Source organism: Hyla sarda, chromosome 6 (assembly GCF_029499605.1).
Source record: "Hyla sarda isolate aHylSar1 chromosome 6, aHylSar1.hap1, whole genome shotgun sequence".
Classification (NCBI taxonomy): domain Eukaryota; kingdom Metazoa; phylum Chordata; class Amphibia; order Anura; family Hylidae; genus Hyla; species Hyla sarda.
This window is the reverse complement of record NC_079194.1, coordinates 126,389,247-126,412,832: the sequence shown is the minus strand read 5'-3', so window position 1 is coordinate 126,412,832 and position 23,586 is coordinate 126,389,247. Positions and strand designations below refer to the sequence as shown.

The window sequence follows — 23,586 nt, the reverse complement described above, 5'->3', positions numbered from 1 at the left end:
GCGGATTTAATGGCTTTCGCTGCAAGACAGGAGATGTATAAAAATAGAACAGTACGAGCGTCCTTCAAGCTGGGAGAAAGGCAACGCTGGGGAAAACGCAGTTAAAAGCAGGCAGCAGAGCAGGGGCCCAGGGGGCATGGAGGAGCCGTGACCCCCGCACATAAATCACTAGTGAAGCAAGGTGACTCCACAGAGTCACAGTGACCAGGCCCAGGTTGGCTCTTCTGATCCTACAGTATATACTTTCCTACATCCAACCTAATAGCGATGGGCACTGGGTAGTCAGTCCGCCATCTCTGCTGGGTTTGTCTTTATGCAGAAACAAAGAACTTTTCTTCAAAAAATCTTAAGAACAGAGGCCAATGCCAAAGCATCATTGTCAGCGACCTAAAGGGCATTTTTCCCTCACACGCAAAATTTCTCTGAACAGACTAAACCAGTGGTCTCCTCCAGATGCTGCAAAACTACAACTCCCAGCATTCCTGGACAGCCAAAGGCTGTCCGGGAATGCTGGGAGTTGTAGTTTTGCAGCATCTGGAGGCCCACAGTTTGGAAACCACTGGACTAAACCCACTTCCTTGCAGTAAGAATAACCCCACTAGTAGAAACACAGAACCAATTTTCAGTTGCCTAAATTTTTGCAACAAAGTATGCGACCAGCAAAGTGTGTAGACTGAATGCCACTGTTAGGCTGCATTCACACCTTGTTTTCAGCCTACGGTTGCGGGATCCGGCAGGGGGAGGGGAAAACCGGGCGCTCCCGTACCTGTACTCCCGTACTTTAATGAGCTGACCGCAGTCAAACGGTGACTCCGGTCGGCTCATTTTTGACCGGATCCGGTTTCCTGACCGAATAAAAAACCGTAGTATACTACGGTTTTAGGTCCGGTCACAAAACCGGATACGGGTCAAAAATGAGCCAATCGGAGTCACCGTTTGACTCCGGTCAGCTCATTAAAGTAAATGGATTTCAGCGCCAGTCTAGCTGGGCTATGGAAGCGCCCGGTTTTCCCCTTCCCGAGCTGGATCCAGCAAACGTAGGCTGAAAACAAGGTGTGAATGCCGCCTAACAAGTCTTCAGCTGTGAGAAGTATTAAAGGGGAACTCCGGCAAAGAAAAACCTTATCCCCTATCCAAAGATCTCCAGCTTGGCACCCTGGTCATCCGTGCACGGAGCGAACTCCGCGCCGGATGACTGTCGACGACTACAGCCACCATTCATGTCTATGGGAGGAGGCGTGATGGTTACGTACTAGCTAGGGATGTCCCGATACCGTATTTATTTTTTTTATTTTTTTTAGACCAAGTACGAGTAGTACTCACTGATACCAAGTACGAGTACTTTTATTTTAAAAGGGAATCTGACCCCAGAGTGACCCGGTCTCTGGCGCCGATTACCATGCTGATATGTGGGTCCTTGTTGTGTACAATGGAGGCGGCTGCTGTAGTATGAGCAAAGATTTCTCTCTTTGGGCAGAACAGGGAATTTGCATTAGCGGCGAGACCGATGTCTCCGGAGCGATTGCGCTAATGTTCACATGGTGAGCAGCGGTAGAAACAGGGTCACATGTACTACCTATAAATTGAAGTTAGTGCAGGTGACTCTGCTGTAAGATTGTCTTTAAATAGTAGGTAGTATCCCCTTGTAGGTAGTATAGATAGTTGCAGACATTAGTAGCAGCCCCCCTGTAGACCGCAGCCCCCCCCCCCCCCCTTGTAGTTGCTCACTTGTGCCTGTTGCCGCTTCGTAGCTCCGTTCAACCGTACTTATCACTGCCACTGCCACGTTCTGCCGTCCACATCATGGAGGAGCATGTGACATACACGTCACTCTGCTTCCTCCGTAGAGTTGTGCTGGGCACAGGGGAGGAGGTGGAATGACGTGTGAGTCACATGCTCCTCCATAAGACTCCATGATGCAGACAGTAGAACGGGGCAGTGGAAGTAAAAGGGACGGCAGAACGGGGCAGCGGCAGTAAAAGGGATGGCAGAACGGGGCAGCGGCAGTAAAAGGGATGGCAGAACGGGGCAGCGCAGTAAAAGGGACGGCAGAACGGGGCAGCGGCAGTAAAAGGGATGGCAGAACGGGGCAGCGGCAGTAAAAGGGACGGCAGAACGGGGCAGCGGCAGTAAAAGGGATGGCAGAACGGGGCAGCGGCAGTGATGCGGATCAGAGAACAGTGAAGCAGAGCACTCCACCAGGTATCGGCTTTGGTATCGGGGACATTAGACGAGTCCCCGATACCATGCAAATACCTGGTACCGGCCCCGATACCGATACCATTATCGGGACATCCCTAGTACTATCCATCACACCCCCTACCATAGACATGAATGAAGGGGGCGTGGCGTGACGTCACAAACATGGAAGCTCCAAGCTTTCGTGTTCCGGATGCCGCCGCTGCCGGCCCAGAAATTGCAGGGGTCCCCAGCGGTGGGACCCCCGCGATCAGACATCTTATACCCTATCCTTTGGAGAGGATATAAGATCTTTTTCGCCGAAGTACCACTTTAAGTCAATACAGCTTTTAAATCACAGGATGTAAACAATGTTTCCAGTCACTGACAGCAAGCAACATCAGACGAATAATCTATTACTACATAGAAGTTACTAAATAGAAAATGGAGAAGACAAATTTAGAAAGGGAGAAACCACAGTTCCAATAGTGGATGGGAAACTGTTTAATCTTCGGGTGAAGGCACAGGCAAAAAAGAGGAAATTCTAGGACAAAAATAAGAAGAGATATTTAAACCCTTTTTATACAAATCCACTTCCCATTATCTGTAATAATGTAAATCCCCCTTGGTGAAAGAGCCACACAGATGGGTATTAGTTATGTAATGTATTTAGAGAATAAGAAACACTCCACTATGTAAGGGTATGTTCACACTACGGAATTTGTGTGAGTGGAATTGTGCTCAGATTCCGCTGAACGAAACTAAACATTGGTGTGAATGGGTCCTCTGTCAACCCATTTACACTGCAGCATTTTAGCGGCTTAAAATTCCGCCGAGGAAAGTGGTCCAGTGTTCAATTGTTTGCCTTTGTTTAAAGGGAAAGTGACACCAGATTTGATACCTCTAATGTAAGTGCATCACCAGTTCCTTGTTTCCATTGGGGTGGTCGCACGGACCACTCCTGTCTCCCTGTCGGACCACCAAGCCTGAGCAACGCGACAGATCCACCAAGACAAAGTGCATGCGCAAGATCTCGCATCGGCCTTTGCTACAAATTACTGTTGAAAAGCGGCTTGGGCTCGGTGGGGTTACAGGAGAAGACATACTGGTGGTGGCTGCCTGGACCACTCGTCTCCTCCTGTAGGCTGACGGACCACCAAGGCACATTTCAGCAGCGATTTGTAGCCAAGGCCGATGCGAGATCTCGCTCACGCACAGTGTCCTGTTGGGACTATCACATGGCTTCACTGCAAAAAGGGGGCTGGGGCTTGGTGGTCCGGAGGGGTACAGGAAAAGATACACGGAACAAGGAACTGTTCACACATTTACATGGCAAAAATGTATGTATGTTTTAACAGTAAGTGGCAGGGCAAATGTGGGGTCACTGGAGGACTTGTGCAGAGGAAAAGTTGGCCAGATCAACCAATCAGATCGCTTCTTTCATGTTTGAAAAGGCCTCTGAAAAAACAGAAGAAGTGATCTGATTGGTTGCTATGGGCAACTGGTCAACTTATTCTCAGCACAGGTTTTGATGAATCTCCTCCACTGTCCCTTTAGCTTATTTCCCTGGCAAATAAACGCCGATTCTGCACCAATCCTGCTCCATTTACCCTTGAACAGAAAGGTGCGAGTCCCCAGAGGAATTATGCAAGGAAATTTTCCCTCGCTAAATTATGTAGTGTGAACATACCTTAAAGAGACGCTGCAAATGTCTATGAAACCAAGATGGGGAAATTAAGAATTCATAGACAGGCCATCAAAAACGAGCTAATGGTGGTCTTCTCTACCCAACATAAGGAGGGGTTATACTTGGTCTTAAATGGACTGTCAGATTCAAAAACATTTTATATGTTGTACATCTTGGCAAAACATTAACCTTTCTAATATACTTCATAAGAAAATTTTATTACCTTTTTATAGAAATCATGGCTAATAAAATCATAGCTTAATACAGGCTGAAGCTCAAAAATGGACAAAGTCCAGTAAGTGAGGGCGGGCTAGCACTTCTCTGTGCTCGCTCTCTCCCGCCTGATAGGATAAGAGAGAGCCCAGAGGAGTGCTATCAGACAAGAGAGAGCACAGAGGAGTGCTATCAGACAAGAGAGAGCACAGAGGAGTGCTATCAGACAAGAGAGAGCACAGAGGAGTGCTATCAGACAAGAGAGAGCACAGAGGAGTGCTATCAGACAAGAGAGAGCACAGAGGAGTGCTACCAGACAGGAGAGAGCACAGAGGAGTGCTACCAGACAGGAGAGAGCACAGAGGAGTGCTACCAGACAGGAGAGAGCACAGAGGAATGCTACCAGACAGGAGAGAGCACAGAGGAGTCCTATCAGACCGGAGAGTTTCCGAGACAGGAGCAGTAGCACCGCACAGAATGCGGGTGCTGCACGGAGATCTGGGGGTCCCAGCAGCAGGCCCCCTGCAATCAGACATCTTATCCCCTTTTGATAGTGGATAAGATGTCTTTGGCCGGAATACCCCTTTAAATCCTGTGCAAAGAAAAAGTTGGCCTGTACAAACCTATCAGATCACTTTTCATTTCTCTGAGGACTTTTTAAAAATAAAAGAAGCAATCTACGGGCAACTGCACCACTCTTCCTCTACACAGGTTTTGGCCACCATTACACCTACCGCGGCTCTGCAGCTCTGACTGGCTCCTATGGGCAACTGCGCCAATCTATTTATATATACACAAACTTTCTTCTCTTCATTGATTTAACCCTATAAACAAAGCCTCTAGGGAGCAGCCAAGAAACACCTGCATTGCGAAACCTTACCGGCAGTCAAGCACCTGATCACCATGTGCCCCTTTTTCAGCAAAAACAGTGACCCCCCCCCCTCCCCCTTTCATTCTTGATAGTGTGAACAATATGAAGAAATAAAAACAACGTACACAGCTACCAGCCCCCTGAGAAAGGCAGCAAATGTGTCTCTAAGATACGGATCCTGGCACTATCCCAGATCTCTATTTGTCATCTGTGCAGATTTGGTGGGAGGAGGAAAAAAAAATGATCTACATAACCGATGACCAAACGGGTGCTGCCGGGGGGGAGGGAGGGGCACAGGGTTCGGGGAGGGGGGGTTATATACAGTAGTTGTTACTGCAGTGAGGAGATTCCGACAGAAAACGCATAGAAGCCATTTATTTCATTAGTATAGATCCGGCCGGAAGGAGCATGCAAGAGTAACCCCTGGTTTACCATAGCGGAAGAGAACAGTGGGTGCAGGCAGAAAGTTTGGCAGGACAGGAAGACTGAGGCTCATGGGATCACCACCTGCCGCTCCCAGCAGGCATGCACGGATCTGTTTCCTACTGTCAGCACCAGCTCATGCCCAGGAACACAGCTCTTCACGTCTGCATGGGGCTGCCCAGCTGCAGGAAAACTACCATCCAAAATGCATATTTCAGCTTCTGTGTATGTAGGAGGGGGTACACCACTTTCCCTCCCCCAAAAGGGTGATCAGGAAAAGAGGGTCCTTGTATCCCTGTCCCCTTCTCGTCCTGCAGTAAGGATATATAAAGCCAGGATACCTGCCAGTCACTGCACTGTTGGCAAAGTCATTGTGGAGCTGGTAGGGATGGGTGCTGCATGGTAGGGGGCAGGTGTACCGGGGCGTTTCGGGGCTGGTTCTGAGGAATCAGCTTGACGGCTGCCCCGATGTGACCTGTCTCCTCCGGGTCTCGCCATGAGGCCGAGAGGGTCTAGAGCAAGGTACTTTAGTGCCTCGGGGAGTGGTGACCCCGAGGTGCCAAAACTCACTGGGAGGATAGAGTCACTGAGTTGAAGCATGGGCACCATAATCTCTTCACCTTGTGGCACTCACCTCTTGAGTCCCGGCCTTCTGGCTAGGATCAGAGACATTTTTTATAGATCCGGCCGGATGTCCGGGCAGTATATCTGCACACATTCACTTATTTCTTTTTGTCTGACTGTGTCACTGTTTGCGTGTTGTATGTTCACAGGATTTGTCAGGATGCGGTAGCCCTTCTCGGTGTCCCTCCTGGCGGTCTAGGGGAGGTGTGTGTGGCCATTAGGTTCCGCACCTCGCTGCAAACACCCCCGGTACTCCTGCATTGGCAGGGTACCTACAGTTATCGGCTCTGCGGGCAGATACCTTGGCTAACGCCTAGGGGGATGCCAGGAGCACTTGTGGTCCCTTAGTACCTTCGGCAAAAAGGGACATCGAACCTGGAACCTCACAGATACCTTTTGGTCCGGAGGCGAAGGGTAAGGTTTGTTGGGGGCCTCTCTCCTGTATGAGAAGGGCTTGCGATAGACCGCATCCTTTGTGCACGTTTTTTAGTGTAACACGTTTGCACTTTTTCTTGCACTTTGGGCGATTCGAGAGCATGTTCCTCAGCTTTAAAAAAAAAATGGCAAAGTCATCCATTGCCTCTGGAGGACCCTACATTTAATCATAATATAATGAATTCTTTCACTTTCTAAAGGCAGTGTTGTAACCAGTGCAAAACTACAACTCCCAGCATGCCCGGACAGCCAAAGGCTGTCCGGGCATGCTGGGAGTTGTAGTTTTGCAACAGCTGGGGTCACACTGGTTGGAAAACACTGTTTTATGGGCACTGGCGCGATATAGACTAAGCTGGCACGTGATTTTTTATTTTTTTTTTTTACAAAAAAATTTAACGGATTTGTTAGAATCTTTGTTTGATCCGTTTTGTCCCGGTTCTCTTACACCGAGGAGGCCCAGATGTTCTCTGCACCCGGCCCATCCATTCTGCAGACAGCACAGCCGTCCGGCGTACTGTTCAGGAGCAGGGACTCTGACAGGAGTCCCTGCTCCTGTACATACTATGGGGGAGATTTATCAAAACCTGTGCAGAGGTAAAGTTGCTGAGTTGCCCATAGCAACCAATCAGATTTCTTCTTTCACTTTTAAGAGGCTTTTTCAAAAATGAAAGAAGCGATCTGATTGGTTGCTATGGGCAACTCAGTAACTTTTCCTCTGGACAGGTTTTGATAAATCTCCCCCTATGAGTGGACCCCTTGAGCACTACTGAATAGGGATCAAAACAGTCAGATTCACTGAATGGGACCCCAAACTAATCTCACCATACACAGGTTCACACCCCGACAGACTGTTCTTCCGTTCTAAACGAGATCTCCACTTGCTGTCAATAACTGTACAACTTCTTCCTGACATCGACAGGTGACACTGTCAGTACAGACCCAAAAATCCTCAATGGAACGAGCCATCAGCTGTGCCCATGTATCCAGCCTCTGGCTATAAACAAGAATGTCCCTATTGTAAGAGAAACCTGTGGAGAAGAGGCATTAGCAGGCAATGACTAACACAGTGCAACTACACCTGCATTCCACAACCTGTGGCTCTCTGGCGGTTGAAAAAAACTACAACTCCCAGCATACCCGGGGATCACTGCGCTAGTATACAGCATTGTGTTTTGCAACATCCAGGTCAATGTTTCCCAACCAGGAGTTGCAAAACTACAACTCCCATGATGCAAAGTAATTCATCCGGTAAACATGTACCTAAAGACTGTTACGTCCCGCAGATTATAGTTCCCATTTTAGGTATGTTTTTGGCAAAGCTGGGTGCTTTCCATAAAGCAAATAATGTAGCTTTCCCCCTGCTGGAAAATCTGTCTGCATATGCCAGTGTTTCCCAACCGGGGTGCCTCCAGCTGTCGCAAAACTACAACTCCCAGCATTTCCAGACAGCTGTTGGCTGCAGGAGTATCACACATTATAAACACTAGAGTAGGGAAATTGGGGGAGATTTATCAAAACCTGTTCTGAGGAAAAGTTGCTGAGTTGCCCATAGCAACCAATCAGATCGCTTCTTTCATTTTTGAAAAGGCCTCTGAAAAGTGAAAGAAGCGATCTGATTGGTTGTTATGGGCAACTCAGCAACGTTTCCTCTGGACAGGTTTTGATAAATCTCCCCTACATATACCAGTGTATCCCAATCAGGGAGCCTCCAGCTGTTGCACAACTACAACTCCCAGCATGCCCGGACAGCTGTATCACACATTATAAATACTAGAGTAGGGAAATTATGTCTGCATATACCAGTGTATCCCAACCAGGGTGCCTCCAGCTGTTGAACAACTACAACTCCCAGCATGCCCGGACAGCTGTTGGCTGCAGGTGTATCACACATTATAAATACTAGAGTAGGGAAATTCTGTCTGCATATACCAGTGTATACCAACCAGGGTGCCTCCAGCTGTTGCAAAACTAAAACTCCTAGCATGCTAGAAGTTGTAGTTTTGCAACAGCTGCAGGCACACTAGTTGGGAGACACTGACCTAGAAATAACAGAACTGCTGGGAGTTGTTGTTTACCCAGGTGTCATATCAGCACCCTGTGGCTCTCCAGCTGTTGAAGTTTTACAACTACCATCATGGAATGGGATATCACAGTATGATGGGAGTTGTAGTTCTACTGCTGGAGAGCCAGGGGGTGAGAGACATTGAAGCACACCAGTGTATCTCCAGCTGTAGCAAAGCTACAACTCCCAGCATGCCCGGATAGTCTTTGGCTGTCCGGGCATGCTAGGAGTTGTAGTTTTGCAACAGCTGCAGGCACACTAGTTGGGAGACACTGACCTAGAAATCACAGAACTGCTGGGAGTTGTTGTTTACCCAGGTGTCAGATCAGCGCCCTGTGGCTCTCCAGCTGTTGAAGTTTTACAACTCCCATCATTTAATGGGATATCACAGTATGATGGGAGTTGTAGTTCTCCAACTGCCAGAGAGCCAGGGCGTGAGAGACATTGAAGCACATCAGTGTATCTCCAGCTGTTGCAAAGCTACCAGCTCCCAGCATGCCCGGATAGTCTTTGGCTGTCCAGGCATGCTGGGAGTTGTAGTTTTGCAACAGCTGGAGACACATTGTTTGGAAAACACTGAACTACACAGTGCTCCCCCATATAGTGATGGAGGATTTTGACTTCACAGATTGAGATGCTCCTAATACTCCCCAGAAGTGGAGCAAACGTTACTGAGCAACCCAAATAGATGTGCGCCACTCACCCGGTAATGCCGCAGCCATCATCATCATCATCATCATCATCGCCCCATAGGAACCAACGGAACACTCGTGCAGCCTCTCCAGCGATCCGTATGGAAGCGTGCAAAACGCACAAACATCGCCTCAATTCACACAGGACCAAAAAACCGCAGCCTCAACCCTTACGTAATAGTGACATCAGAAAGATGGCCCGAAACTACAAGCCCCAGCATGCCTCACCAAGTCGATGAATGGCCGATATGCTGTGATCTGTAGTCCCACAACAGCTGGAGAGCCCCCAGGTTGCCGGAGCATCAGCCCCCTCCCCGAGATTTACAGAGCCGTTACCTAGAGATCCTGATACAGGACGATACCGGAGCACAGCGGCTTCACCCGCCGGGCTGACACTGCGCCGAGAAGGCGTCCGCCAACAGCTCTTGCCGGGAGAAATCACGCCCGCTGTACCCCTACAGCTCGTCGATCTGCGTCATGACGTAAAGGCGTGGCCTGCTGCCCAACGGAGTGTGCCTGTCAGTATAGGCCACACCTCTTCAGGGAGATAAACACGCCCCCCAATGAAAAGCTGCCGGAGAATGGGCGGGGTTATAAAGGAGCGAAGGATATGAAAGCGAGTCATAGAGCGCTGCTGTGCTAATAACTACCGCTAGAGGCAGTGCAGAGGTGGTGTCTGGAATATGCGGCACACCTGCAGAGCCCAGGGCAGGCGGAGCACCGGTATGTTATACGGTACACCTGCACTCACTGCTATAATGTATGATGAGATACACCTGCACTCACTGCTATAATGTATGATGATGCACCTGCACTCACTGCTATAATGTATGATGATACACCTGCACTCACTGCTATAATGTATGATGAGATACACCTGCACTCACTGCTATAATGTATGATGTGTGATACACCTGCACTCACTGCTATAATGTATGATGATACACCTGCACTCACTGCTATAATGTATGATGAGACACCTGCACTCACTGCTATAATGTATGATGAGATACACCTGCACTCACTGCTATAATGTATGATGATGATACACCTGCACTCACTGCTATAATGTATGATGATGATACACCTGCACTCACTGCTATAATGTATGATGATGATACACCTGCACTCACTGCTATAATGTATGATGATGATACACCTGCACTCACTGCTATAATGTATGATGATACACCTGCACTCACTGTTATAATGTATGATGATACACCTGCACTCACTGCTATAATGTATGATGATACACCTGCACTCACTGCTATAATGTATGATGATACACCTGCACTCACTGCTATAATGTATGATGATGATACACCTGCACTCACTGCTATAATGTATGATGATACACCTGCACTCACTGTTATAATGTATGATGAGATACACCTGCACTCACTGTTATAATGTATGATGAGATACACCTGCACTCACTGTTATAATGTATGATGAGATACACCTGCACTCACTGCTATAATGTATGATGTGTGATACACCTGCACTCACTGCTATAATGTATGATGATACACCTGCACTCACTGCTATAATGTATGATGATGATACACCTGCACTCACTGCTATAATGTATGATGAGATACACCTGCACTCACTGTTATAATGTATGATGAGATACACCTGCACTCACTGCTATAATGTATGATGATACACCTGCACTCACTGCTATAATGTATGATGAGATACACCTGCACTCACTGCTATAATGTATGATGAGATACACCTGCACTCACTGCTATAATGTATGATGATGATACACCTGCACTCACTGCTATAATGTATGATGATGATACACCTGCACTCACTGCTATAATGTATGATGTGTGATACACCTGCACTCACTGCTATAATGTATGATGATACACCTGCACTCACTGCTATAATGTATGATGATGATACACCTGCACTCACTGCTATAATGTATGATGATACACCTGCACTCACTGCTATAATGTATGATGATACACCTGCACTCACTGCTATAATGTATGATGATACACCTGCACTCACTGCTATAATGTATGATGATACACCTGCACTCACTGCTATAATGTATGATGATACACCTGCACTCACTGCTATAATGTATGATGATACACCTGCACTCACTGCTATAATGTATGATACACCTGCACTCACTGCTATAATGTATGATACACCTGCACTCACTGCTATAATGTATGATACACCTGCACTCACTGCTATAATGTATGATGATACACCTGCACTCACTGCTATAATGTATGATGATGCACCTGCACTCACTGCTATAATGTATGATGATACATCTGCACTCACTGCTATAATGTATGATGATGCACCTGCACTCACTGCTATAATGTATGATGTGTGATACACCTGCACTCACTGTTATAATGTATGATGATGCACCTGCACTCACTGCTATAATGTATGATGTGTGATACATTATAGCAGTGAGTGCAGGTGTATGATGTGTGCTACACCTGCACTCACTGCTATAATGTATGATGTGTGATACACCTGCACTCACTGCTATAATGTATGATGATACACCTGCACTCACTGCTATAATGTATGATGATGATACACCTGCACTCACTGTTATAATGTATGATGAGATACACCTGCACTCACTGTTATAATGTATGATGAGATACACCTGCACTCACTGCTATAATGTATGATGATACACCTGCACTCACTGCTATAATGTATGATGATGATACACCTGCACTCACTGCTATAATGTATGATGTGTGATACACCTGCACTCACTGCTATAATGTATGATGATACACCTGCACTCACTGCTATAATGTATGATGATGATACACCTGCACTCACTGCTATAATGTATGATGATACACCTGCACTCACTGCTATAATGTATGATGATACACCTGCACTCACTGCTATAATGTATGATGATACACCTGCACTCACTGCTATAATGTATGATGATACACCTGCACTCACTGCTATAATGTATGATACACCTGCACTCACTGCTATAATGTATGATACACCTGCACTCACTGCTATAATGTATGATGATACACCTGCACTCACTGCTATAATGTATGATGATGCACCTGCACTCACTGCTATAATGTATGATGATGCACCTGCACTCACTGCTATAATGTATGATGTGTGATACACCTGCACTCACTGTTATAATGTATGATGATGCACCTGCACTCACTGCTATAATGTATGATGTGTGATACATTATAGCAGTGAGTGCAGGTGTATGATGTGTGCTACACCTGCACTCACTGCTATAATGTATGATGAGATACACCTGCACTCACTGCTATAATGTATGATGATGATACACCTGCACTCACTGCTATAATGTATGATGATACACCTGCACTCACTGCTATAATGTATGATGATACACCTGCACTCACTGCTATAATGTATGATGTGTGATACACCTGCACTCACTGCTATAATGTATGATGATACACCTGCACTCACTGTTATAATGTATGATGAGATACGCCTGCACTCACTGTTATAATGTATGATGAGATACACCTGCACTCACTGCTATAATGTATGATGATACACCTGCACTCACTGCTATAATGTATGATGATGATACACCTGCACTCACTGTTATAATGTATGATGAGATACACCTGCACTCACTGTTATAATGTATGATGAGATACACCTGCACTCACTGCTATAATGTATGATGATGATACACCTGCACTCACTGCTATAATGTATGATGATGATACACCTGCACTCACTGCTATAATGTATGATGTGTGATACACCTGCACTCACTGCTATAATGTATGATGATACACCTGCACTCACTGCTATAATGTATGATGATGATACACCGGCACTCACTGCTATAATGTATGATGATACACCTGCACTCACTGCTATGATGTATGATACACCTGCACTCACTGCTATAATGTATGATGATACACCTGCACTCACTGCTATAATGTATGATGATACACCTGCACTCACTGCTATAATGTATGATGATGCACCTGCACTCACTGCTATAATGTATGATGATGCACCTGCACTCACTGCTATAATGTATGATGTGTGATACACCTGCACTCACTGTTATAATGTATGATGATACACCTGCACTCACTGCTATAATGTATGATGATGATACACCTGCACTCACTGTTATAATGTATGATGATACACCTGCACTCACTGCTATAATGTATGATGTGTGATACACCTGCACTCACTGCTATAATGTATGATGATGCACCTGCACTCACTGCTATAATGTATGATGATGCACCTGCACTCACTGCTATAATGTATGATGATGCACCTGCACTCACTGCTATAATGTATGATGATACACCTGCACTCACTGCTATAATGTATGATGATGATGCACCTGCACTCACTGCTATAATGTATGATACACCTGCACTCACTGCTATAATGTATGATACACCTGCACTCACTGCTATAATGTATGATACACCTGCACTCACTGCTATAATGTATGATGATACACCTGCACTCACTGCTATAATGTATGATGATACACCTGCACTCACTGCTATAATGTATGATGATGATGCACCTGCACTCACTGCTATAATGTATGATACACCTGCACTCACTGCTATAATGTATGATACACCTGCACTCACTGCTATAATGTATGAGGAGTGATACACCTGCACTCACTGCTATAATGTATGATGATACACCTGCACTCACTGCTATAATGTATGATGATACACCTGCACTCACTGCTATAATGTATGATGATACACCTGCACTCACTGCTATAATGTATGATGATACACCTGCACTCACTGCTATAATGTATGATGAGATACACCTGCACTCACTGCTATAATGTATGATGAGTGATACACCTGCACTCACTGCTATAATGTATGATGATGCACCTGCACTCACTGCTATAATGTATGATGATGCACCTGCACTCACTGCTATAATGTATGATGACGCACCTGCACTCACTGCTATAATGTATGATGAGATACACCTGCACTCACTGCTATTATGTATGATTATACACCTGCACTCACTGCTATAATGTATGATAATGATACACCTGCACTCACTGCTATAATGTATGATGAGTGATACACCTGCACTCACTGCTATAATGTATGATGATGCACCTGCACTCACTGCTATAATGTATGATGATGCACCTGCACTCACTGCTATAATGTATGATGATGCACCTGCACTCACTGCTATAATGTATGATGTGATACACCTGCACTCACTGCTATGATGTATGATACACCTGCACTCACTGCTATAATGTATGATACACCTGCACTCACTGCTATAATGTATGATGATACACCTGCACTCACTGCTATAATGTATGATGATACACCTGCACTCACTGCTATAATGTATGATGATACACCTGCACTCACTGCTATAATGTATGATGATACACCTGCACTCACTGCTATAATGTATGATGTGTGATACACCTGCACTCACTGTTATAAAGTATGATGTGTGATACACCTGCACTCACTGCTATAATGTAGGATGATACACCTGCACTCACTGCTATAATGTAGGATGATGCACCGGCACTCACTGCTATAATGTAGGATGATGATACACCTGCACTCACTGCTATAATGTAGGATGATGATACACCTGCACTCACTGCTATAATGTAGGATGATGATACACCTGCACTCACTGCTATAATGTATGATGATGATACACCTGCACTTACTGCTATAATGTATGATGATGATACACCTGCACTCACTGCTATAATGTATGATGATGCACCTGCACTCACTGCTATAATGTATGATGATACACCTGCACTCACTGCTATAATGTATGAGGATACACCTGCACTCACTGCTATAATGTATGATGTGTGATACACCTGCACTCACTGCTATAATGTATGATGATACACCTGCACTCACTGCTATAATGTATGATGATACACCTGCACTCACTGCTATAATGTATGATGATACACCTGCACTCACTGCTATAATGTATGATGATACACCTGCACTCACTGCTATAATGTATGATGATACACCTGCACTCACTGCTATAATGTATGATGATACACCTGCACTCACTGCTATAATGTATGATGAGATACACCTGCACTCACTGCTATAATGTATGATGATGCACCTGCACTCACTGCTATAATGTATGATGATGCACCTGCACTCACTGCTATAATGTATGATGATGCACCTGCACTCACTGCTATAATGTATGATGTGTGATACACCTGCACTCACTGCTATAATGTATGATGATACACCGGCACTCACTGCTATGATGTGTGATACACCTGCACTCACTGCTATAATGTATGATACACGTGCACTCACTGCTATAATGTATGATGAGACACACCTGCACTCACTGCTATAATGTATGATGAGACACATCTGCACTCACTGCTATAATGTATGATGATACACCTGCACTCACTGCTATAATGTATGATGATACACCTGCACTCACTGCTATAATGTATGATTATACACCTGCACTCACTGCTATAATGTATGATGATGATACACCTGCACTCACTGCTATAATGTATGATGATACACCTGCACTCACTGCTATAATGTATGATGATGATACACCTGCACTCGCTGCTATAATGTATGATGAGATACACCTGCACTCGCTGCTATAATGTATGATGATACACCTGCACTCGCTGCTATAATGTATGATGATGATACACCTGCACTCGCTGCTATAATGTATGATGATGATACACCTGCACTCGCTGCTATAATGTATGATGATGATACACCTCCACTCACTGCTATAATGTATGCTGATGATGATACACCTGCACTCACTGCTATAATGTATGATGAGATACACCTGCACTCACTGCTATAATGTATGATGATGATACACCTGCACTCACTGCTATAATGTATGATGATACACCTGCACTCACTGCTATAATGTATGATGATGATACACCTGCACTCACTGCTATAATGTATGATGAGATACATCTGCACTTGCTGCTATAATGTATGATGATGATACACCTGCACTCACTGCTATAATGTATGATGAGATACACCTGCACTCACTGCTATAATGTATGATGATATACACCTGCACTCACTGCTATAATGTATGATGTGTGATACACCTGCACTCACTGCTATAATGTATGATGATACACCTGCACTCACTGCTATAATGTAGGATGATACACCTGCACTCACTGCTATAATGTAGGATGATGATACACCTGCACTCACTGCTATAATGTATGATGATGATGATACACCTGCACTCACTGCTATAATGTATGATGAGACACCTGCACTCACTGCTATAATGTATGATGAGACACCTGCACTCACTGCTATAATGTATGATGAGACACCTGCACTCACTGCTATAATGTATGATGAGACACCTGCACTCACTGCTATAATGTATGATGAGACACCTGCACTCACTGCTATAATGTATGATGATACACCAGCACTCACTGCTATAATGTATGATAATGATACACCTGCACTCACTGCTATAATGTATGATGAGACACCTGCACTCACTGCTATAATGTATGATGATACACCTGCACTCACAGCTATAATGTATGATGATACACCTCCACTCACTGCTATAAAGAAAGGCCCCATATCGGAAGCGAAGTAGGAGAGGAGGGGGCACATGACAGGGGGCAGCGCAGCGGGAAAATAAGATAGGGGTCAATGGCAGGTCAGGGGAAGGAGGGGGCATAGAGGAGGGGGAGTTAAGGAAGAGGTCAGAGGGGTTAAAAGGAGGTCCGGAACCGGAAGGGCCCCTCTTTACCTCAAGAAACGTGGAAGGAAGTTGGAGCTGCTCCAGGCTGCGGGACCGGCGTACAGATGGCGGACTTGGAAGCGGCGATCCGGCGGGTGAGAGAGGAGCTCCGGAGGAGAGGCACAGGATGGCTGGATCAGCAGCTCCACGGCGATGCGGCCGGGACGTCGGCTGCGATCGCAGCGCCTCCGCGGACGAGCGGGAGGAGGTCCAGGGCGCCGTCCAGAGTGAGCCCAGACGCGATCCCACGCTCCCGGCGCCGGCAGGAGAGCCCCGCCAGGGACCCTCCGGTGAGGCCTGCAGCTGCTCCCACATCTGAGTGCGGTGAGTCTGCCGGGAGGAATCTCGAGCTGGGGAGGGGAGTGGTGGTGCCGGCGCGGGCAGAGCAGGGACGCTCTGCGAGAAGACGCTCCAGGAGGGGAGAGGCGGAGCTACTGACGGCTGGTCCCAGTGCGGAGGCTCCGTGCACTGGGAGGGCCCGGCGGTCGGAAGTGGACGGGAGGGTATCGCCAGCGGCCCGGCGGGGCGCGGAGCTGGAGGCTGATGGGGTCTGGAGGGCCTGCGGACGGACCTCTGGACACACTGCGGCGCCTGATGGGACGAGGCGCCGGCAGGATCCGTCTCCAAGACGGCGTCTGGCTTCTGGTCGGGAGGCACGGGGGGAGCGTGTGGCTGGCTCCGCCCCCAGGGCTGCATGCACCAGCGAGGAGGTATCCGGAGACGAGAGGGATGGAGGCGGAGCCTCTCCCGTCTCAGCTGCGGAGGATGTCGCCGGGGACGAAAGCGATGACCTGCGACCTGCGGTGGCCAGTGTGGTGGTGCCGCCAGCGGCCGCCCGGGGAGGCGGTGCGACGGGTCAAGAACTGTCTGGAGTGAGATCCGGAGGAGGCGCGACGCGTCGGGGTCAAGGAGGAGCGGCGACCGCTGGGCTGTCCGCCCCAGAGAGGTTGGGTGAGTGGAATACTGCTTTGGGGTCTGGGGTTGGGGGGGGGTTGTGGGAGGGTTTGTCTTCTTTACTGAGGGATGTCCGGGATCTGTTGCATGATAGGGCTGCTCCGGGGGCGGGGTCGCCGGCGGCGGTATGGGCGAGCGGCGGTGCCGGGGTGGCCGAAGGGGGGTCCACGTCGGTCGCGGTTGGGAGTGGGGACGGTGGGCAGACGGTCCCTGGTGCGGCGGCTGGGAAGGCGGGGGATAAGGTTGTGGATGAAGTGCGTCTGGCGGATTCGGCAAAAGGGGAAGTCTATGTCTGTTTTGAGGGGCCCCTGGGTGCGCATTTGAAGGCGGAGGTTCGGGAGCGGATCTGGAAAGGGGAGTATGTTGAAATTTTTTCGCTGCTCCCATTAGAGAAGTTCAACCTGGATAGGGTTAAACCTGACGAGTCAAAGAAGGAGGAGGAGGAACGCCGGCGGTATCGGCTGATACCTCGGACGTTTAATAATTGGTTACAGGCGTTTGCCATATTGGCGAGCGTTATTGGCGAGAAAGTGCCGGATAATTGTTCCGGCCTGTTTTGCTATCTCGATTCGGTTGGGGAAGCCTATAGGACATATGGGGGCACCGCTTGGCTGCGATATGACGAGCAGTTTAGGCAGCGCAAGGCGGTGCGCCCCTCGCTGCGGTGGGACCACAAGGATATCAGCTTGTGGATGAAACTCATGGCGGCGCCTCGCGCTCCGGGGGGACAGCAGTCCTTTCGGGAGGGGGCCGGCGGGTCTGGGGCTGGGTCTGGTCGGCCGGCCGGTGCGGCAAAAGGGTGTTGCTGGCAATTTAATGAGGGCCAGTGCAAGTTTGGGGAGACGTGCAGATTCCGTCATGAGTGCTCCGGTTGCGGAGGTGCCCATGGTCTGTCGCGGTGTTTTCGAAAAGGGAAGGGTAAGGGCGGAGATGTTGAGGCAAAAGGGGGTCACGCCGGTGAGGGTGGAAAGGATGCTTCCTTTTCTAGAGGCGTACCCAAATAGGCGGGTGGCGGAGTTGTTGAAGAAGGGGTTTTCAGAGGGTTTTCGTATTCCGTGTTCGCCGGTTAGGGACTTGGGGGTGGTGCGCAACTTGAAGTCGGCATTGGGTCATCCGGACGTGGTGTCGGCCAAGTTGTTTAAGGAAGTGGAGCTGGGTAGGATGGTGGGGCCGTTTGCGGCTCCGCCGCTGCCGAACTTGAGGATTTCTCCGCTGGGGGTGGTTCCCAAGAAGGAGCCGAACAAGTTTCGGCTCATTCACCACCTCTCCTTTCCGGAGGGGGAGTCGGTAAATGACGGTATCGACCCGGCGCTGTGCGCGGTGTCATACACGTCTTTCGATGCGGCGGTTGAGTGGGTGAGGCGGTACGGCAGGGGCGCGCTGTTGGCAAAAACGGATATTGAGGCTGCCTTTCGGCTCCTTCCGGTCCATCCGGACAGTTTTGAGTTGTTGGGGTGCTGTTGGGAGGGACAGTTTTTTGTGGATCGTTGCCTTCCTATGGGCTGTTCTATTTCTTGTTCGTTTTTTGAGTTTTTTAGCACGTTTTTAGAATGGGTGGTGCGATCGGAGGCTCAGGTGCCTTCGGTGCTGCATTACCTCGACGATTTCTTATTTGTGGGTCAGGCTGGTAGGGCGACTTGCGTGATTCTGCTGCAAACGATGGAGAGGGTGGCGGCCTGCTTCGGGGTGCCTTTGGCACCCGACAAGACGGAGGGGCCATCCACAGCGTTAAAATTCCTGGGCATTGTCATTGACACGGTGGCTTTTGAGTGTAGGTTGCCGGATGACAAGCTTCAGGATTTGAGGGGGGCGATTGAAGGGGCGTTGCTGGCTCGGAAGATTAAGTTGAGGGACTTGCAGTCGTTGTTAGGCCGCCTCAATTTTGCGTGCCGCATTATGCCCATGGGGCGGGTTTTTTGTAGGCGTTTGGCGGGTGCTACGGCAGGTGTGCGACGGCCGAATCACTTTGTGCGATTGTCCGCGGATTTACGGGCGGACTTGGGGATTTGGCGGGAATTCTTGGACAGGTATAACGGGCGGTCGATTATCATGGAACGGCAAGTGTCCAACTGGGACATGGAACTGTTCACGGACGCGTCGGGTAGCTGTGGCTTCGGCGCTTATTTCCAGGGTCAGTGGTGCTCGGGGGAATGGCCGACGGCATGGCGGGAGGGCGGTTTGGTGCGCAACTTGGCGCTGCTGGAACTTTTTCCGATTGTGGTGGCGGTGGAGATTTGGGGGGAGCAGTTGCGCAATCGGAAAATCTGTTTCCGGTGTGACAACCTGGGAGTGGTACAGGCAGTGAACGCACAAACGGCGAGATCGCCTCCGGTGGTGAGGCTGTTAAGGCGTTTGGTGTTAAGCTGTTTACGGTTGAACGCGCAGTTTGTGGCTATGCATGTCCCGGGGATCTGTAATGAGATTGCTGACTCTCTCTCTCGTTTTCAGTGGGACAGGTTTCGGGAGCTGGCGCCGGAGGCGGAGTCGCAGGGGATCCCCTGTCCGGAGGAGTTATGGCAAGTGGTTTGAGAACGGCCTTTGCCTTGATTCGTCGGTCGGTCTGTGATAGCACCTGGGCGGGGTATAGTAAGTGTTGGCGGGAATGGGAGCTTTTGGTGGCGGAGTTGGGGGTTTTGAGTGATGGGGATTGGGAAGTGGCAGTTTTGTTTTACGTTGGGAGATTGTTTGGGGATGGAGTGTCCCCGTCGGGGTTGAGCCGCCGGATGGCGGCCCTGGGGTTCTGGTTTAGGTGTCAGGGGTTGTCTGATGTCACTAAATCGTTTAAAGTGCGTTTGGCTGCCAGGGGTTTTCGGAGAGGGGTGGTGCAGCGTGATGCTCGGCGGCCCGTTTCTTTCCAGCTGCTGGCGGATATAGGGGGGGTCTTGGGGACGGTGTGCTCGTCTGTTTTTGAGGTGTTGCTGTTTCGGCTGGCTTTCTCGCTGGCGTTTTTTGGGGCGTTCCGGGTTTCGGAGTTGGTCGCGCCTAGTAAGGTTCGGGTGGGAGGTTTGTTGTTTGGGGATGTTTGCTTGGACGGTTCTGTGTTAGTGTGTAAGGTGCGCAGGTCCAAAACGGACCAGCTGGGGAAGGGTTTTGCTGTACGATTGGCGGAGTTGGGTGGTGGGGGCATGTGTCCGGTGCATTGTTTTCGGGAGTACTTGGGGGTTCGGACGGTGATGGGGGGCCCTCTGCTGGTTCATGCGAACGGGGAATTTTTGTCCCGGTTCCAATTTGTGCGGGTTTTCCGTTTTTGCCTGGAAAGGCTGGGGAAGGATGCGGGTGGGTTCAGCTCGCACTCCTTTCGGATAGGAGCGGCTACGGAGGCGTCCCGGTGGGGTTTGGGGCCTGATGTGATACGGAGGATTGGGAGGTGGGAATCTGATCGGTTCCGGTTATATGTGCGCCCGCAGATGTTGTAGGGGGTGGGCGTGTCTTTCTGTGGGTGTTTGTTTTGTTTTATGGACGATATATGTGGGGAGTAAGGCAGGGATAGTGATGGGTTGTTTTTTCGTGTTTGTGTCTTACAGGGGGTCAGCCGTGCTTGGTCTGGATCGTGGGTCATTCGTACGTGAGGCGTGGGGCCTCGCGCGCTGATGTTCGCCCGGCTGGGAGGCAGTTGGGTCTGGACAGGGAACAGGCTCAGGTGCGGTGGATTGGTCAAGGGGGTTTGCAGTGGGCGGGACTGCTCCCCCTCTTGCAAACACATGCGGCGCTGGACAGGCCCCCCAACGTGTTGGTAGTCCACCTAGGCGGCAATGATCTTGGGGGTCGGACGGCCAGAGCCTTGATGAGGGATATAAAATTGGACATGCTGCGGATCTGGTCGTCCTTCCCCGGGATCGTGGTGGTCTGGTCGGACATTGTGGCGCGGTTCAAGTGGAGGGAGGCGCGTTCGGTCATCCGACTGAATAAGGCGAGGGCCAAGGTTAATAGGGTGGTGAGTCGTTTTATGGCACGGAATGGGGGCCTGGTAGTGCGCCACCGGGAGTTGGAGAGTCCTTCCTGGGATTTTATGGACGCTGACGGGGTCCATCTGAACCCCTTGGGGATGGATTTGTGGGTTCTGGAGATTAGGGAGGTGGTGGCGAGAGCAGTCGGGTTGTGGGTGGCCGGCCGTGAGTGAGGAGTCACACAAGGCCGTCGTGGCAGGTAGTGGGGGAGGGGGACCTGGAGGCACTTGATGGAGAATTGGAGTGAGGTGTGAACAGAATGGTGTGGTAGGGCTGGGGGCGGTGCCCCAGTCACTGGTGACACCTCAGCGGTTGAGGTGGAAAACGGGGGCTCTGAAGGGGGTGTCCTTGGGTCGTTGATTTACGGCCAAGGGCAAAGTAGGAGCCCGGGGAATAACTCAGGTTGCCTTCAGGTCCCCTTACCTTTGGGGTAGGAAATGGAAAACTGTTTACAATGTTATGCACTATGATTTGTAAATGTTATAATGTTAATGGGTAATGTTTACCCGACTGTTACTGTGTTATTGTAAAGTTAAAGTATATATATTTATTTTATTTTATTATGGTTATTTAATAAATGTGGCCGCTGTGGCCTTTTCCACCAAAATAAGTGTTGTAATGTGGTTATTGATGGGGGTGGCAGGGTGGTACAGGGGTCACAGAGCAAGTAGCAGATCCCCTAGTCATGTATGATGATGATACACCTGCACTCACTGCTATAATTTATGATGATGATACACCTGCACTCACTGCTATTATGTATGATTATACACCTGCACTCACTGCTATAATGTATGATGATGCACCTGCACTCACTGCTATAATGTATGATGATGATACACTTGCACTCACTGCTATAATGTATGATGATACACCTCCACTCACTGCTATAATGTATGCTGATGATGATACACCTGCACTCACTGCTATAATGTATGATGATACACCTGCACTCACTGCTATAATGTATGATGAGATACACCTGCACTTGCTGCTATAATGTATGATGATGATACACCTGCACTCACTGCTATAATGTATGATGATGATACACTTGCACTCACTGCTATAATGTATGATGATGATACACCTGCACTCGCTGCTATAATGTATGATGATACACCTGCACTCGCTGCTATAATGTATGATGATGATACACCTGCACTCGCTGCTATAATGTATGATGATACACCTGCACTCACTGCTATAATGTATGATGATGATACACCTGCACTCACTGCTATAATGTATGATGAGATACACCTGCACTCGCTGCTATAATGTATGATGATACACCTGCACTCGCTGCTATAATGTATGATGATACACCTGCACTCGCTGCTATAATGTATGATGATGATACACCTGCACTCGCTGCTATAATGTATGATGATGATACACCTGCACTCGCTGCTATAATGTATGATGATGATACACCTGCACTCGCTGCTATAATGTATGATGATGATACACCTGCACTCGCTGCTATAATGTATGATGATACACCTGCACTCACTGCTATAATGTATGATGATGATACACCTGCACTCACTGCTATAATGTATGATGAGATACACCTGCACTCGCTGCTATAATGTATGATGATGATACACCTGCACTCACTGCTATAATGTATGATGATG

At 48.5% G+C, this 23,586-nt stretch overlaps 1 protein-coding gene across 6 annotated transcripts in view; it reads right to left on the bottom strand.

Annotated features, from left to right (window-relative positions):
- TMCC1 (transmembrane and coiled-coil domain family 1) overlaps positions 1 to 9,657 on the bottom strand; it is a 125,558-nt gene extending 115,901 nt beyond the window's left edge. For 3 of the 6 annotated variants that reach the window (XM_056524949.1, XM_056524946.1, XM_056524944.1), the window contains exon 1: positions 9,522 to 9,657. The gene's annotated coding sequence lies outside the window, so the exon portion shown is untranslated. The other 3 variants (XM_056524948.1, XM_056524945.1, XM_056524947.1) reach the window with 2 other exon arrangements.
- Between the last annotated feature and the right edge of the window lie 13,929 nt (positions 9,658 to 23,586).